At 52.0% G+C, this 16049-nt stretch overlaps 1 protein-coding gene across 14 annotated transcripts in view; it reads right to left on the minus strand.

Moving 5' to 3' along the window:
* Positions 1-14999, minus strand: part of SRRM3 (serine/arginine repetitive matrix 3) — an 85281-nt gene extending 70282 nt beyond the window's left edge. For all 14 annotated transcript variants that reach the window (XM_045389638.2, XM_045389635.2, XM_065541758.1 and 11 more), the window contains exon 1: positions 14817-14999. The gene's annotated coding sequence lies outside the window, so the exon portion shown is untranslated. The remainder of the gene's footprint in view (positions 1-14816) is intronic.
* Positions 15000-16049: the final 1050 nt, after the last annotated feature.

Here is a 16049-nt window from a genome sequence, read left to right on the forward strand (position 1 = left end):
AGTGTGGTGGTACATGCCTGTAGTCCCAGCTACTCAGGAGGCTGAGGTGGGAGGATCATTTGGGCCTAGAAGGTTGAGGCTGCCGTAAGCTATGATTATACTACTGTACTCCATCCTGGGCAACAGAGCCAGATCCTGTCTTTAAAAAAAAAAAAAAAAAAAAGGCCAGGCGTGGTGTCTCATGCCTGTAATCCCAGCACTTTGGGAGGCCGAGGCGGGCAGATCACGAGGTCAGGAGATGGAGACAATCCTGGCTAACACGGTGAAACCCCTTCTGTACTAAAAATACAAAAAATTAGGTGGGCGTGGTGGCAGGCGCCTGTAGTCCCAGCTACTCGGCAGGATGAGGCAGGAGAATGGCGTGAACCCAGGAGGCGGAGCCTTCAGTGAGTCCAGATCGCACCACTGCACTCCAGCCTGGGCGACAGAGAAAAAAAAAAAAAAAAAAAGACTGCGGGCTCCTAACTCCCAGCCCAGTATTGGACTAAATATGGGAGCCATTCAATCTTCAGAGAATGTCTCTAAAGACAAATGCACATTCCCATGTTTCAGTGGGTTGGCTTTTTTTTTTTCTCTCTCTCTTCCCAAAACGTAGGATGCATTTCATAGTAGTTTTTTTTTTCTTGTTGTTTTAAGTGCTATAATTTAAAACTGTTAGTTGTGTTTTAAAACAGGCATAAAAATGTACTGTGGGTTTTGGGGGCTGTAATTGACTAAATAATGCAAATCTGATCATTTCATCATAGTTTAATATTCTGCATATTTTATCTACCCTATACTGCTCATCTTTCCTGTTTCTTTTCTTTTTTTTTTTTTTTGAGTGAATATATGCACGTCATCCTAGCAGTTGTTCGTGGTGACCTACTTACTTCAAGGCTTATTTCGAATTTTGAGGTCTCTCTCCCTCTGAGGTCTTTACAGGCCTTGGGGATGGAGGAAGGAACGTCTCCCGGCCGGGCACAATGGCTCATGTCTGTCATCCCGGCACTTTGAGAGGCTGAGGCAAGAGGATCACTTGAGATCAAGAGTTCAAGACCAGCCTGGGCAACATAGCAAGACCCCATCTCTATTTTTATTATTATTATTTTTTTATGAACAGGAAAGTGTCTCAGTCTTCCCCCAGTCCCTGTCAAACCTTTCCTTAAACAACTTGTTTCCCAAGGTGTGAGGGGCCAGAACTCAGAAGTTGGGGCTCCCTGAGAGGTGCCAGGAGGTGCACAGTCCCTGAGCAGCGGTCCTGGTGGCCTTGGAACTGCCACTGCCTGCCACCTGCACACTCCCAGCTGTTAGCACGGTGACAGCTCCTCCCCGACTCCCCTGCCCGGCACCAGTCACACACTTCAACTCTGAGAAGAACGGCTTTTCAAGGTCCTTGACAAATGGTAACCAATTAATGTCAATTAATCTGATTAGCCTAAATAGTTAATTAAGCAGCTAATTTACAACATCGTTGACAATAACCCACAGCTCCTGAGGGATGGTGGGTGGGAGGTGGAAATGGCGGGGGTGCTGAAGGGAGGTCCTCCTTGCTCTGGGAACAGGTGAGTCCCTTCAGGTCAGAGTGGGAGTGGGAGCTCCCGGTGCAGCAGTGGCCTCTCCTAGTCTCCACTCTGCTCTGCTATCGTCCGAGAATCTCCATCAGAGTACCCAGCCCCAGGCCAGGCTCAAAGGGGCTGATTTCTGTGGGACAGGGTGAACCACAGCATGGTGGAGGAGGGAAAAGGTCTCCTGTCTGGGAAACTGTTCCACCCTAAAATCCCAGAGAGGGCTGGGCACGGTGGCTCACGTCTGCAATCCCAACACTTTGAGAGGCTGACACAGAAGGATCACTTAGTCCAGGAGTTCAAGACCAGCCTGGCTACGTGGTAAGACCCCATCTTTGCTAAAAATTAAGGAAAAAAAAAAAATTAGAAAGGCGTGGTGACATGCACCTGTAGTCCCAGCTACTTGGGAGGCTGAGGCAGGAGGATCGCTTAAGCCTGGGAGTTCGAGGCTGCAGTGAACTATGATTGTGCCACTGCATTGCAGCCTGGGTGACAGAGCAAAACCCTGTTGAAAAACAACAACAACAACAACAACAACCAAAAACAACCAAAAACCCAGAGAGGAGCCTCTGCCGCCGTTTCCCATCCACACCAAGCACCTTAGAGCTCATAACCCCTTTTTGTCCCCAAACTACAGAGAAGCCCTGAGAGGAAATTCCCATCCTTCAACCCATCCTACAGATGAGGAAACTGAGTACTTCCTGGATGCCAGGCCCCCTGCTTGCACTGACAACCTGCAACGATGAATCTCACGAGGTCCCTGCCCTTAAAGAACAGCCACTGTGGGGCCTCACAGTACTTTGGCGCACCTTTGCGCGTCAACCACTTCTTTTTTTTTTTTTTTTTGAGACGGAGTCTCGCTGTGTCACCCAGGCTGGAGTGCAGTGGCGCAATCTCGGCTCACTGCAAGCTCCGCCTCCCGGGTTTACGCCATTCTCCTGCCTCAGCCTCCCGAGTAGCTGGGACTACAGGCGCCTGCCACCTCGCCTGGCTAGTTTTTTTGTATTTTTTAGTAGAGACGGGGTTTCACCGTGTTAGCCAGGATGGTCTCGATCTCCTGACCTCGTGATCCGCCCATCTCGGCCTCCCAAAGTGCTGGGATTACAGGCTTGAGCCACCGCGCCCGGCCACCACTTCTTAGCTGAGTGATGGTATTTACCTCTCTGTGCCTCCATTTCCCCAACTAGGACCTACCTACTTCATTGGATGTTGTGAGGACTAAATAAGTTAATACACGCAGCAGCACCGGCACACAGAAAATACCAAATGTGTTGGAAAGGTAAACCACCAGTCTGAATGGGGTATAAAGCCGGGCACAGTGGCTCACGCCTGTAATCCCAGCACTGTGGGAGGCCAAGGCGGGTGGATTGCCTGAGGTCAGGAGTTCGAGACCAGCCTGGCCAACATAGTGAAATCCCGTCTCTACTAAAAATACAAAAAATTAGCTGGGTGTGGTGGCGGTCCCCTGTAATCCCAGCTACTAGGGAGGCAGAGGCAGGAGAATTGCTTGAACCTGGGAGGTGGAGGTTGTAGTGAGCTGAGATCTCGCCATTGCACTCCAACCTAGGCGACAGTGAGAAAAAAAAAATGGGGTGTAAAGTGAACCCGGGAAGAAGCAGCACCGGGCCCTTGAGGGCACCCAGATTGGAACAGGGCATCACGCAGAAGATGTCTGAGCAGAGCCTGAAGCTCAGGGAGGTAGAGAAAGAGGGAGGAAGGGCATTCCAGGTGAAGGGAACCACATGTGCAAAGTGATAAGGCACTGGTTCTCAACTCTAGTTTGTACAGTCATGTTGGAGCTTTAAAAAATGCAGACCTTGGCTGGGCGCAGTGGCTCATGCCTGTAATCCCTGCACTTTGGGAGGCCAAGGTGGGAGGATCACTTGAAGCCAGGAGTTCGAGACCAACCTGGCCAATATGGCGAAACCCCGTCTCTACTAAAAAGACAAAAATTAGCTGGACGTGCTGGTGCACGTCTGTAATCCCAGTTACTTGGGAGGCTGAGGCAAGAGAATCGCTTGAACCTGGAAGGCGGAGGTTGCAGTGAGCCAAGATCGCACCACTGCACTCCAGCCTGGGCAACAGAGCAAGACTCCATCAAAAAAAGAAAGAAGGAAAGAAAGAAAGGAAGGAAGGAAGGAAGGAAGGAAGGAAGGAAGGAAGGAAGGAAAGAAGAAAGGAAGAAAGAAAGAGCAGACCTTGCTGGGTGCAGTGACTCATGCCTGTAATCCCAGCACTTTGGGAGGCCGAGGTGGGAGGATCACTTGAGGCCAGGAGTTCAAGACCAGCCTGGGCAACATAGCAAAACCCTGTCTTTAAAAAAAATACAAAATTAGCAAAATTAGCCAGGCGTGGTGGCATTCACCTGTGGTCTCAGCTACTTGGGAAGATCATCTGAGCTGGGGGAGGTCAAGACTCCAGTGAGCCGTGATTGTGCCACTGCACTCCAACCTGAGTAACAGAGTGAGACCCTGTCTCAAAAAAAAAAAAAAAAAAAAAAAAAAATGCAGACCTCAGCTGGGTGCAGTGGCTCACACTTGTAATCCCAGCACTTTGGGAGGTCGAGGTGGGAGGATCACTTGAGGTCAGGAGTTCAAGACCAGCCTGGGCAATAGACCGTGTTTTGTAGAGACTCTGTCTCTACAAAAAAAATTTTTAAAAAATATCTGGGCATGGTGACATGTGCCTGTAGTGCCAGCTACTCAGGAAGCTAAGGCAGGAGCGTTGCTTGAGCCTAGGAGTTGGAAGCTGCAGTGAGCCATGACTGCGCCACTGCACTCCAGCCTGGACAAGAGAGTGAGACCCAGTCTCTAATAATAATAATAGTAATAGTAATAGCAATAATAATAATAATACAATTCAGACTCCTAGGCCCCACACTCAGATTTGGAATCAGTTGTTTTGGGTGGGTCCTGGGAATCTGCTTTTCATGGACTATTCTAGAAATACTGGGGCAGGTACGTCTGCACCTAGGGACCATGGCTGCAGTTGTTCTGGGTGTCCAGGTTGGGCTGAGCCACGGAGAGGAGAGGAAAGGTCCCAGGCCATATGACCCATGTCCTGAAAACACACTGCAGGCCCCCTGTTGCCTCCATCTGTACAAATCACACCCGCTTTTCAGGGTGACCTTCCTGGAACAGCTCTGGCCGTGCACTTACCTACTGGGAACATTCCTGGCATTCTCTGCTGTCCACGGAAAAAAGGCTAGGCTGCCTCGCCTGGCACTAAGACCCCCCTACCCCTTACAGTGAGGCCCCTGTCTCCAGCCCGGGCTTTGGCTCCTCCACCCAGACCTTGGCACTCCAGCCACGCTGTTCCCCAAGCGCCTGGTGCTCTTACCTCCTCCTCTCTGCTCCTGCCAAAAACACCCTGTCTCCTTGTGCCTCCGCCTGGCAAACTTGCATTTATTCTATGAGCTCCATCTGTGAGGCCATCTCAAAAGTTAACCAAAGTCAACCAGGTCAGGCAGTCCTTCCCCACACTGGTGTCCCGGTAGCCCTTGGAATGCTGCTACATAACCCCTAGTCCATCTAAAAAACATTCTTGGCCGGGCACGGTGGCTCATGCCTGTAATCCCAGCACTTTGGGAGGCTGAGGTGGGCAGATTACAAGGTTGGGAGTTCGAGACCAGCCTGCCCAATATGTTGAAACCCCATCTCTACTAAAAATACAAAAAAGAAAAAAAATTAGCCGGGCATAGTGGCAGGAGCCTGTAGTCCCAGCTACTCGGGAAGCTGAGGCAGGAGAATTGCTTGAACCTGGGAGGTAGAGGCTGCAGTGAGTGGAGATCGCGCCACTGCACTCCAGCCTGGGTGACAGAGCCAGACTCCATCTCAAAAAAAAAAAAAAAAAAAAAAGTCTCCAGGGCTGCTGGGGCTGAAGGACTGTCCTGCTCCTCCCATTTTTTTTAGAGATGGGATCTCACTATGTTGCCCAGGCTGGAGTGCAGGGGCTATTTACAGGCGTGATCATAGTGCACTACTGCCTCAAACCCCCGGATTCAAGCGATCCTCGTGTCCCAGCCTCCCAAGTATCTGGGACCACAGGTGCAAGCCGCTTGCCCAGCTCCTGCTCCTCCTCCCTTTACCTAGTGCCTAGCACAGGGCTTGGAGATGACAATGTGTTCATGCAGCTTTTAAGTGGGGAGGAGCTGCTGCTGTGTGATGAATGAATGAGTGAATGAATGACCATCTCTGCTTTCTGATGTCTGAAGAGCAGGAAAGAGAAGAAGAGAGCATTTGAGAGGCGGGGAAGAGAGAGGTGTTCTGGGGAGAATGATGGATGGGTCGTGAGGACCAAGACATATGTGTCAGATAAGGCCTGACAGAGAGGGAAGACAGGGCTTCGCCCAGGAAGGACCCCCTGAATGTGCCAGCTTTCCTGCCTCCCCAGAAGCCCCCTCTGGGGCCCTGATGGGAGAAGGGGTGGCTTGGAGGTTCTGCCAGTCTTAAAGCCCACCCCTCTGACCTGGGGCACTCTGTCTGATAGCAAGGGCTGTGCCATCAGCTGGAGATAGGTGTAGGGGGCAGGTTGCACAGCTCCCAGAGGCACGTCTCTGGTATCCTATACCCCATTTCAGCGGTACCGTCACCTCCTGATAAATAGGCAGACAGACGCGTCCCTGACCTCTTTGCTCTTGGTCTCTTTCTCTCCCTCTCTGCCTCCTACCCCATTGCAGCCAGAGAGGGCTTCCTGAAGTGCAAAACTGAGCATTTTATGGCATTGCTCCAGAGCTTATGATTGTCATTCCTTTCTGAATAAATTTCCAGGTCTTGACTGGGTGCAGCGGCTCATGCCTGTAATCCCAGCACTTTGAGAGGCTGAGATGGGAGGATCGCTTGAGGCCAGGCATTTGAGACCAGCCTGGGCAACATAGGGAGACCTCATCTCTACAAAAACATTAAAAAGTTAGTTGGGTGTGGTGGCACATGCATGTCATCTCAGCCACTTAGAAGGCTGAGGCAAGAGAATATCTTGAGCCCAGGAGTTGGAGGCTGCAGTGAGCTATGATCTCGCCATTGCACTCCAGCCTGGCTGATGGTGAGACCCTGTCTCAAAAACAAACAAACAAACAAATAAAAACAAACACAAACAAACAAAAAATTCCAACTCTTCAAAGCCAACCACTCCCACTGGGCTGCCTTCTATTATCAGCCTGCCCTCTGTCCTGTCCTATGGCCACATTAGGTAACTCTCTATCCCCTGAATCCAGCCAGGAGGTTTCATACCTCTGTGCCATTGCCCATGATGCTGTCTGGAGTGCCAATCCTCTGCCCTCTCTGTCTGGCACTTCCCCTATCATTCTTTGAGGCCCAACTGAAATGTCCCCTCTCCCAGAAGCCTCCTCTGACTCTCCATATCACTTTGGAAGACTTAGTTCTAGCAGAACCTCAGTGGTCATCAGTTTTCATGACTGCCTTCCTTCCCACCGGTTCAGAAGTTCCTCAAGATCAGAGGCAGAGTCTGATTCACCTCTGTGTCCTCGGGCCTCGTGCTGTGCCCAGAAAACAGGAGGCTCTCAGTAAATGTCAATTGTATAGTCTCACCCACTCAAAGGGTGACCTCAACCTAGCAGAAGTGCACTGGATTTTACCCTTCCTGGGGTGCTTTTTTGGAGACAGGATCTTGCTCTGTCACTCAGGCTGGAGTGTAGTGGTGCAATCATAGCTCGTTGCAGCCTTGACTTTCTGGGCTCAAGTGATCCTCCTGCTTCAGCATCCTGAGTAGCTGGGTCTACAGGTGAACACCACCATGCCCGGCTAATTTTTTCTTTTTCTCTTTCTTTCTCTTTCTTTCTTTCTTTCTTTCTTTCTTTCTTTCTTTCTTTCTTTCTTTCTTTCTTTCTTTCTTTCTTTCTTTCTTTCTTTCTTTCTTTCTTTCTTTCTTCCTTCCTTCCTTCCTTCCTTCCTTCCTTCCTTCCTTCCTTCCTTCCTTCTTCTTTCTTTCTTTCTTTCTCTCTCTCTCTCTCTCTCTTTCTTTCTTTCTTTCCTCTTTCTCTCTTTCTTTCTTTCTTTTCTTTTCTTTCCTTCTTGCTTTCTTTCAACAGGGTGTTCTTACTGTGTACCCAGGATGGAGTGCAGTGGCGTGATCTTGGCTCACTGCAATTTCCACTTCCCAGGTTCAAGTGATTCTCGTGCCTCAACCTCCCAAGTAGCTGGGATTACAGGCGCCTGCCCACCAGGCCTGGCTAATTTTTGTATTTTTAGTAGAGATGGGATTTCGCCATAGTGGCCAGGCTGGTCTCGAACTCCTGGCCTCAAGTGATCTGCCCATCTCGGCCTCCCAAAGTGCTGGGATTACAGGCGTGAGCCACTGTGCCTGGCTTAATTTTTTCTTTTTCTTTATTTCTTTTTTTCTTTTTCCTTTTTTTTTTTTGGTAGAGATGGGGTCTTATGTTGCCCAGATTGGTCTTCAACTCCTGGGCTCAAGTGATCCTCTCACCTCGGCGTCCTAAAGTTCTGGGATTATAGGCATAAGCCACCGTGCCTAGCCCTAGGGTGTTTTCAAACCCAGGACCTGAGTCACTTCTAGTATCACCTGGAGGCAAGTATCATTATGTCCATTTTACAGAAGAGAAAAAGGGTGGAGGTTGGAGGCCAGCTGAAATCAGGGTCCAGGAGATTGGGAGCCACCTGATTCCAGTTCTAGGTGCTTTCTTCTGGGGTCTTGTTGGATCCAAGCCCTTGCCGCCCCCTGAGCCCACCCTGCCAGGGATGTATGATGCTCTCATGTCCTCCTTCCCTAGCAGTTCTGGTAAATCCTCACCTCAATCCCTGGCAGAGGGGCGTGCCTTACTTTCTGTCTGACCTATCCCAGGCCATAAAGTTATTTTCACCAGGGGAAATTCACACGCACAGACCCCAAAGCTGTGCCCATCCAAGACGGGCAAGGCAGGGGCAGGGCAGGGGAGAGATTCTCTCTGCAGCTCTCAGCTCCACCCATGCCCAGCCTTTAAAAGGCTATTAAAAATGTGGTTTTGGAAGAATATTTATTTATTTATTTGTTGAGACAGAATCCCGCTCTGTCGCTCAGGCTGGAGTGCAGTGGTGCGATCTCAGCTCACTGCAGCCTTGAACTCCTGGGCTCCAGCGATCCTCCTACCTCAGCCTCCTGAGTAGCTGGGACTACATGCGTGCACCACCAAGCCTGGCTAATATTTATTTATTTATTTATTTAGGTAGGTAGGTAGAGATGGGGTTTCACTATGTTTCCCAGGCTGGTCTCAAACTGCTGGGCTCAAGTGATCCTCCTGCCTTGGCTTCCCAAAGTGCTGGGATTACAAGGGTGAGCCACTAAACCTGGCCCTAAAGAGTCTTTAAAGACATCAGAGAATGCTCATGATAGAGCAAAACCAGCAACAGACTCCCTCCTGCAGCATGTTCCTGATTATTTAACTCTATGTACCTACGGACACATGGAAAAAAGCCTGCAAGGAAATACCATACCGTATTCAAAGTGGTTGTCTCTGGGTGGTGGGACTACTGATCATTTCTATTTTCTCCTTGGTTTCTGTATTTCCCAAGACTTGTACAATGAAGATATGTCATTCTCTCTCTTTCTGTGTGTGTGTGTGTATGTGTGTTTGTGTGTGTCTGTTTGTGTGTTTTCTTCTTTTGAGATGGAGTCCCACTCTGTTGCCCAGGCTGGAGTGTAGCTGTGCAATCATAGTTCACTATAGCCTTGAACTCCTAGACTCAAGCAGTCCTCCCACCTCAGCCTCCCAAGTAGCTGGGACTACAGGCATGGGCCACAACACATGGCTGATTTTTTATTTTTATTTTTTTTTAGTGAGTCGAGGTCTTGCTATGTTGCCTAGGCTGAAGATATGCCATTCTTAGAATCAAAACAATTCAGTACAACTTGCTTTTACCTGTCTCTGTCCTGGGAAGTCCTGAGAAATGGTGGTGAGGAGGGAGTGCTGGACTAGGAGGGGACTCAGCTGAGGAAGCCCCCTGACCCTGGGGTCCAGGTAACTGGCCAGGCCTCCTCACAGCCCTCAGAGGCCCTGGCAGGATGCTAAGGGAGCCGTGGCACTGTCCGTCAGCTTCCGCCGGCACAGCAGCCTCTGCAGTGGGCAGGAGGCCAGGGCGGGGGCGGCAGGAGGCTGAGGCCAGGCTGGCTGCCGAGGAAGCAGCACTGCCGAAGGACAGGCCAGAGGCTTTAGGCTCTGGAGGAGTCCTGGGAGGGCGAGGACTGCTCTGGAGCCAATGTACACATGGCCCCAGGGGCCTGTCTTCTAGGCTAACAGTCAGTGAGGCAGCCTGAACCTGGCTCACCCACCCAGGCCCTCTGAGAGCCCTTCTCTAGATGACATGGGGCCAAAAAGGCTGAGCCTCTGGGATGGAGATGTCACCTTCCTGCGCTCATGACCCAGAAGAGGGCAGAGGGGCAGCACGCCAGAGGTATCAGCAGGTGCTAAGCCACAGTGAAGGCCTCGGCTGGGTGAGGCAGGGTCTGTAATTGTCGGTAACAAGCCCTTCCCTGTCATAATCCCCTCTGTTCTCCTGGGCATCCCGCTCCTCCTGCTGGCTCGCTCGCTTGCTCTCTCTTTCTTTCTCTCTTTCTCTCTCTCTCTCTCTCTTTCTCTCTTTCTCTCTCTCTCTCTTACTCTCTTTCTCTCTTTCTTTCATTCTTTCTCTCTCTCTTTCTCTCTCAATCTCCAATCCCTTTCTCCTCTCTGAACCCACTCCCCCTCACTCTGCCCCCCCAAACGCCTTCCTTCCCCTCATCCGATTCTTCTCCATTCTTCAAAAGCTGTTCTTGGATGGGTGTGGTGGCTCATGCCTCTAATTCCAGCACTTTTGGAAGCCAAAGCAACATAGTGAGACCCCATCTCTAAAAGAAATAATAATAATTGCTGGGTGTGGTTGTACATGCCTATAGTCCTCGCTATTCGGGAGGCTGAGGAGGGAGGATCACTAGAGCCCAGGAGGTCAAGGCTGCAGTGAGCTGTGATTGTGCCACTGCACTATAGCCTGGGCAACAGATTGAGCCCCTCTCTCAAAAAATTTTAAAACAAATGGGGGCCGGGCGCGGTGGCTCAAGCCTGTAATCCCAGCACTTTGGGAGGCCGAGACGGGTGGATCACGAGGTCAGGAGATCGAGATCATCCTGGCGAACACGGTGAAACCCCGTCTCTACTAAAAAGTACAAAAAAACTAGCCGGGCGTGGTGGCGGGCGCCTGTAGTCCCAGCTACTCGGGAGGCTGAGGCAGGAGAATGGCCTGAACCCGGGAGGCGGGGCTTGCAGTGAGCCGAGATCTGGTCACTGCACTCCAGCCTGGGCAACAGAGCGAGACTCTGTCTCAAAAAAAAAAAAACAAAAAACAAATGGGTTTTGACCAGATGACCTTCCACACATGAAGGCCCTGTCAGTCCGAAGATTTAAACATCTCTCTGCCCTATAAATCTGTATGTCAGGAAGTCTGCGGTTCCATCATTAGAGGTTGAAGTCACCTCCAGTGTTTCAAGCTTTGATTTATTGGAGCTGAGATTTCAAATTCACCTGTCCCAAGTCACCTACAGTCTTGGGTCTTAATTAAAGGTGGGGGAGGAAATAGGGCTTAGACAGGCCCAGTGGCCACCTACAGCTCCCAGGACTCTTTGGTTGAACCAAGATTAGAGTCCTTTCTGGCTGAGAATTTGAGGTGAGCTGCAGGGACACTGAAGATGTCTTCCATACACCTCCCAGGGTTGTTCACCAGAGCCCACGAGGCCCCCGAGGACCACAGGCATGGGACGAGGGAAGCAACAGAGGTGAGGTGATTGAGGCTTATTCATGGAATTGTGGGGAAAATAGGAGAGTTTGCAGCTGGCGTTGTAAAAACAGGAGGCATGGCTGGGTGCAGTGGCTCACGCCTGTAATCCTAACACTTTGTGAGGCTGAGGTGGGAGGATCACCTGAGGTCAGGAGTTTGAGAGCAGCTTGGCCAACATCGCAAAAGCCCATCTCTACTAAAACTACAAAAATTAGCTGGGCGTGGTGGCGCACACCTGTAGTCCCAGCTACTTGGGAGGCTGAGGTAGGAGAATCATTTGAACCCAGGAGGCAGAGGTTGAGTGAGCTGAGATTGCGCCACTGCACTCCAGCCTGGGTGACAGAGCAAGATTCTGTCTCAAAAGAAAACAAACAAACAAACAAATAAACAAAAAAGAGAGAGAGAAGAGGCAAGCCCGGCTGGGGGACTGGGTCAGTGTGGAAATGAGTCCAGGCTGAGTGGGAGGGGCTGCAAGAAATGGAGGCGAAGTTCCTTCTCAGTTCAACACCTTGGCTCAGTGAAGGAGTTGGGCAGGGGGGTGATGAGAGATGGGGGAGGGTTCCATGAGGGGAGAGGGGATCAGGAGCGGGGACTCACTGAGGGGCAGGAGGCTGAGTGAGAAGAAAGGAGCTGGGAGAAGTGATGTTCAGAGGAGAGCAGCTTTCTTTTTATAATTTTTTGTAGAGATGGGGTCTTGCTATGTTGCCCAGGCTGGTCTTGAACTCCTGGCCTCAAGGGATCCTCCTGCCTTGGCCTCCCAAAGTGTTAGGACTACAGGTGTGAGCCACTGCACCTGGTGTTAAACCCCATCATTTTAGTGTTGGGGACACTGAAGCCAAGAGATGGGAAGGGACACATTCAAGGTCATACAGGGAGCCAGGATCAGAGATAGGGCCAGAAAGAAGGTCCTTGGACTCCTGTTTGAGAGTCCTTCAGTTGCCTTCACCACATGCCACCCACCCCTCCAACACTCACTGGCCTACACTCACTGGCCTCTCGCCCTGGGGAGCCTGGAGAACTGGGGGCAGAGTAGTGTTGTGGAAGTCACCTTGGGGTTCTGAGGCAGTGGGTTTGGGTTGCACCAAGACCTTGCTCTGTGACCTTGGGAAAGTCCCATCACACCTTCAGGCCTTGTTTTGCTCCTGTGTGAAAGGCAGACAGCAGCACCTTTGGCTCCAGGTTATGTGAGGATGAGATGAGATCATGTATATGAAGTTACAGGACCATGGGCAGAGGCTCAGTGTATGTGTAGGAGTGAAGAAAGAGGGGCTGGGCTCCTCTAACCTCCCCGTCGATGCCCCTGGCAGGCTTCTGAGATAGGAAGAGCTATGATTTTGTCCCTGGGAGACAATAAAATGTGGGCAGAGGAGGGAGAAAAGTCAGGAAGGGAGGCTGACCCCAGCGGCGCTAGTAGCTGCTCCTGGCCATGGACCATCTCAGGAGGTGAGGGTGAACCACTAAGAAAGAAAGGGGCAGTCACTGGTTTGCAGAGGTCAGCAAGAGGTTGGGAGGCAGAGGAGGTGCAAAGAGGGTACAGAAGTGAGCAGATGGGACTGTCAGACCCAGACTCCCTCTTTGGTAGATGTGACAGGGGTGGAGGCACCCTGCTGGCCAGTTCAAGTCACATTCTACCTCCAAGTATCCCAGTGACCTTGCGGGAGTCACCTCCTAACTACACTGTACGCCCTCACCCATCTCACTCAGGCTCCCCACCTGTAAAGCTGGCATCATAAATCAAGATGCTGGCATTGAACTGAGCCTTGATAAACAGAGGATGGGACAGGTCATCAGTAACTCTCCCGCCTCCTGGAGGACAGCACAAGTGGCTTCATGACCTTGGGAAAGTCACTCAAGCCTCATTTCTCAGCTATGAAATAGGGACAATGATGCCTTCCTTGTGAAGCTTCTTCGAGGATTAGCTGAGTCAACCGTTGCATTGTGCCCAGCATGGAGCTTGGTATGAGGCTCTCAACCACTGTTCATCTCCTCCGGGAACAGAAAAATGTGCTTCAAATAACACAGAACACTCTTCCACATTTATCCAGCTCTTCTTTAAGAAATTCTTACTTGTCTCCTATTTACTAACACTCACCCAGCATTTTATACCATAGAAGTTGTCTCCCATCCCCTTATCCAGATTATTTCTTTCAACAGCAAAGTAGACATTGTTAACACTACACCTGTTTTACAGATTGAAAACAGACTCAGAAAGGTCAATGGCTTACCTGAGGTCACACAACCTAGATTTGATTCCATGTCTTTCTGACATCAGAGTCCATGACTCCCAACCCACATACCCCTACCTCTTAAAACCCAGTTGACTCTTCAGTCACTCTTCAAGAATACCTCCTCCACCCCACAGGAGAGTGGGATGGGGCATAAAGTTAAGGAACCAGAAAGCTAGTGTTGTGTGGGAACAATTTCCTAGCCAGCTGGGTCCTATTTTTGGCTGAGGAAGAAGCTGGAACAAACCGAGGCCATGACCTTAAGATGCCCCCTGGACAGAGGAACTTGTGCACATCTCTCCATCAAAGCCCAGCACCTGCCATTTCTCTTGCCATGGGACAAAAGACCAGCCCAAGCCCCCTAATGCTAGGGTGAGTGAGGTCTTAGGGCAGCAAGAAGTTATGGCTGGGATAGGGCACAGGCATTGAAGTACCAGGTCAGACCTTGGTACAACCTTCCCTTCCTCCCCCTAAATCTCTCCCCACAATGGATCTGCTGTCAGGAGTAGGAACTGCAGGAGGCTTCAACACTGTCCAGGCAGGAGCCCTGGAAGGGAGGGGGAGGCGGAGGCAAGGCAGAGGTTGCGTCTTTTCTCAGCTCTCCTCTTTACCAGGAATTCACTCTGGGGCAGGGCTAACTCTGGGCTCTAGAAACTCTCTCTGGGCATCTGTGGGGAGGGGTGTGTGCACAGAGAACCCCCTCCCAAATTCCTAGTAGCTATTTTCTCTTCTGTGTCCTCCATTCCCAGTGCAAGAGTAAATGCCATCCTGTGAGACCCAGTTCTCCTTGACAGCTCCTACCTCCCTAGGGGCATTTGGGCAGCCGGGAAAGGGGCCAGGCTGTCCCCTGGGCCAGCACCTCATGCTGGACAGAGGCCCAGCATCCAGGTGGGGGCCTGCTCCCTCCACCCGGGCCAGTGACCAGCATCTCCATGGGGTCCCTGCATCGGTCCTCCCTTCCCTGGGGAGCAGGTCCTTCTCCTCAGTGGGGCTGCAGTTGGGGGGCCTCTCTGGCACCCTCATGGACCAGGCCATGGTCATTTATGTCCAAGGGAGTCCTGCCCGTGACCCCAAAGAGTCCCCACTGTCTCCATCCCTCTCAGTGAAATGAATGTCCCTCATCTCTGCTCCCCGGGCGCCTGGCACCCCCGGACAGACACCCTCGCCGTCCCCCCATATTGCCCCTCTGCTCCGGGGAGCCTGCAGACCACGGGGGTACTGGGGAGGCCTGAGATTCCACCCAGCCCCAGCCCCTCTGGGAGATGCCCCCGCCCCACAGGCGCTCTCACCTCCCCGCTGACCGCCGCGATCTGCCGGGCGCTAGGGCCAGGCCCTCGGGTCCCGCTGGTCCGGGCTGCCGCCTCGCCTGGGCTGGGTTGGGCAGGGCAGCTCCGCGGCCCCCGCGGCCCCGCACCCTCCGCCTCCCCGCGGGAGCCGCCGCCGCTTGCTGAAATGCTGGACAGCGCACAGCCACCGAGGCGCCTCCCTGCCCGCTCGCCGGCCAGAGCGGCCAGGCCCCGCGCCCGCAGCGCCATCCGCAGGCCCGGAGGAACGCCAGCAGCGGAGGCAACGGCCCGGGAGGCTGGGACGGACCCTCCCCCCGCCCGCTCCCCCTCCCTCCCGCCCTCCTACTCCGCGTCCGCGTTGCCCCCCACCTCCCCGCTCCCCGCCCCAACCCCTGGCCTTCGGGGACATCTGTTTCCCCCACTTGCGAGAGGGGGCACGCCAGCCCTGGAAGGCGCCTGGGTCAAGGGAGGCTACTAGTTTGGGTCTGGGAAACGCATTCGGTGTGCAGAGGCCTCGCCAGGACACTGTCTTCCCACCCAGTGTTAAAGAAGGCACCAGGGGCTGGGCGAGGTGGCTCACGCCTATCCCAGCACTTTGGGAGGCTGAGGCAGGAGGATCACTTGAGGCCAGGAGTTCGAGACCAGCCTGGCCAACATGGGGAAACCTAGTCTCTACTAAAAATACAAAAATTAGCCAGGCGTGATGGCGGGCACCTGTAATCCCTACTACTCAGCTGCTTGGGAGGTTGAGGCAGGAGAATCGCTTGAACCTGGGAGGCGGAGGTTGCAGTGAGCCAAGATCGAACCATTGTACTCCAGACTGGGCGACAAGGACAAAACTTAGGGTCAAAAATAAAATAAAAGGCACCAGGGAGGTTGAGGTGGGAGGATTTCTGGAGCCCAGGAATTTGAGGCTGCAGTGACCTATGGTCATGCCACTGCACTCCAGCGTGAATGACAGAGGCTGTTATTTTTTGACACCATCTCAAAAGTTTAAAAAAAAAAAAAAAAGGATGGGGTAGTGTGGGAGACATCACAATGGAGACAGGAGATTTCAAAAAAAATTTTTTTTTTTTTTTAAATTTTAAAATTTTGGCTGGGCCGGGCGCGGTGGCTCAAACCTGTAATCCCAGCACTTTGGGAGGCTGAGAGGGGTGGATCACGAGGTCAGGAGATCGAGACCATCCTGGCTAACATGGTGAAACCCTGTCTCTATTAAAAAATACAAAAAACGAG

The sequence above is a fragment of the Macaca fascicularis genome, chromosome 3 (genome assembly GCF_037993035.2).
Source record: "Macaca fascicularis isolate 582-1 chromosome 3, T2T-MFA8v1.1".
Lineage (NCBI taxonomy): Eukaryota > Metazoa > Chordata > Mammalia > Primates > Cercopithecidae > Macaca > Macaca fascicularis.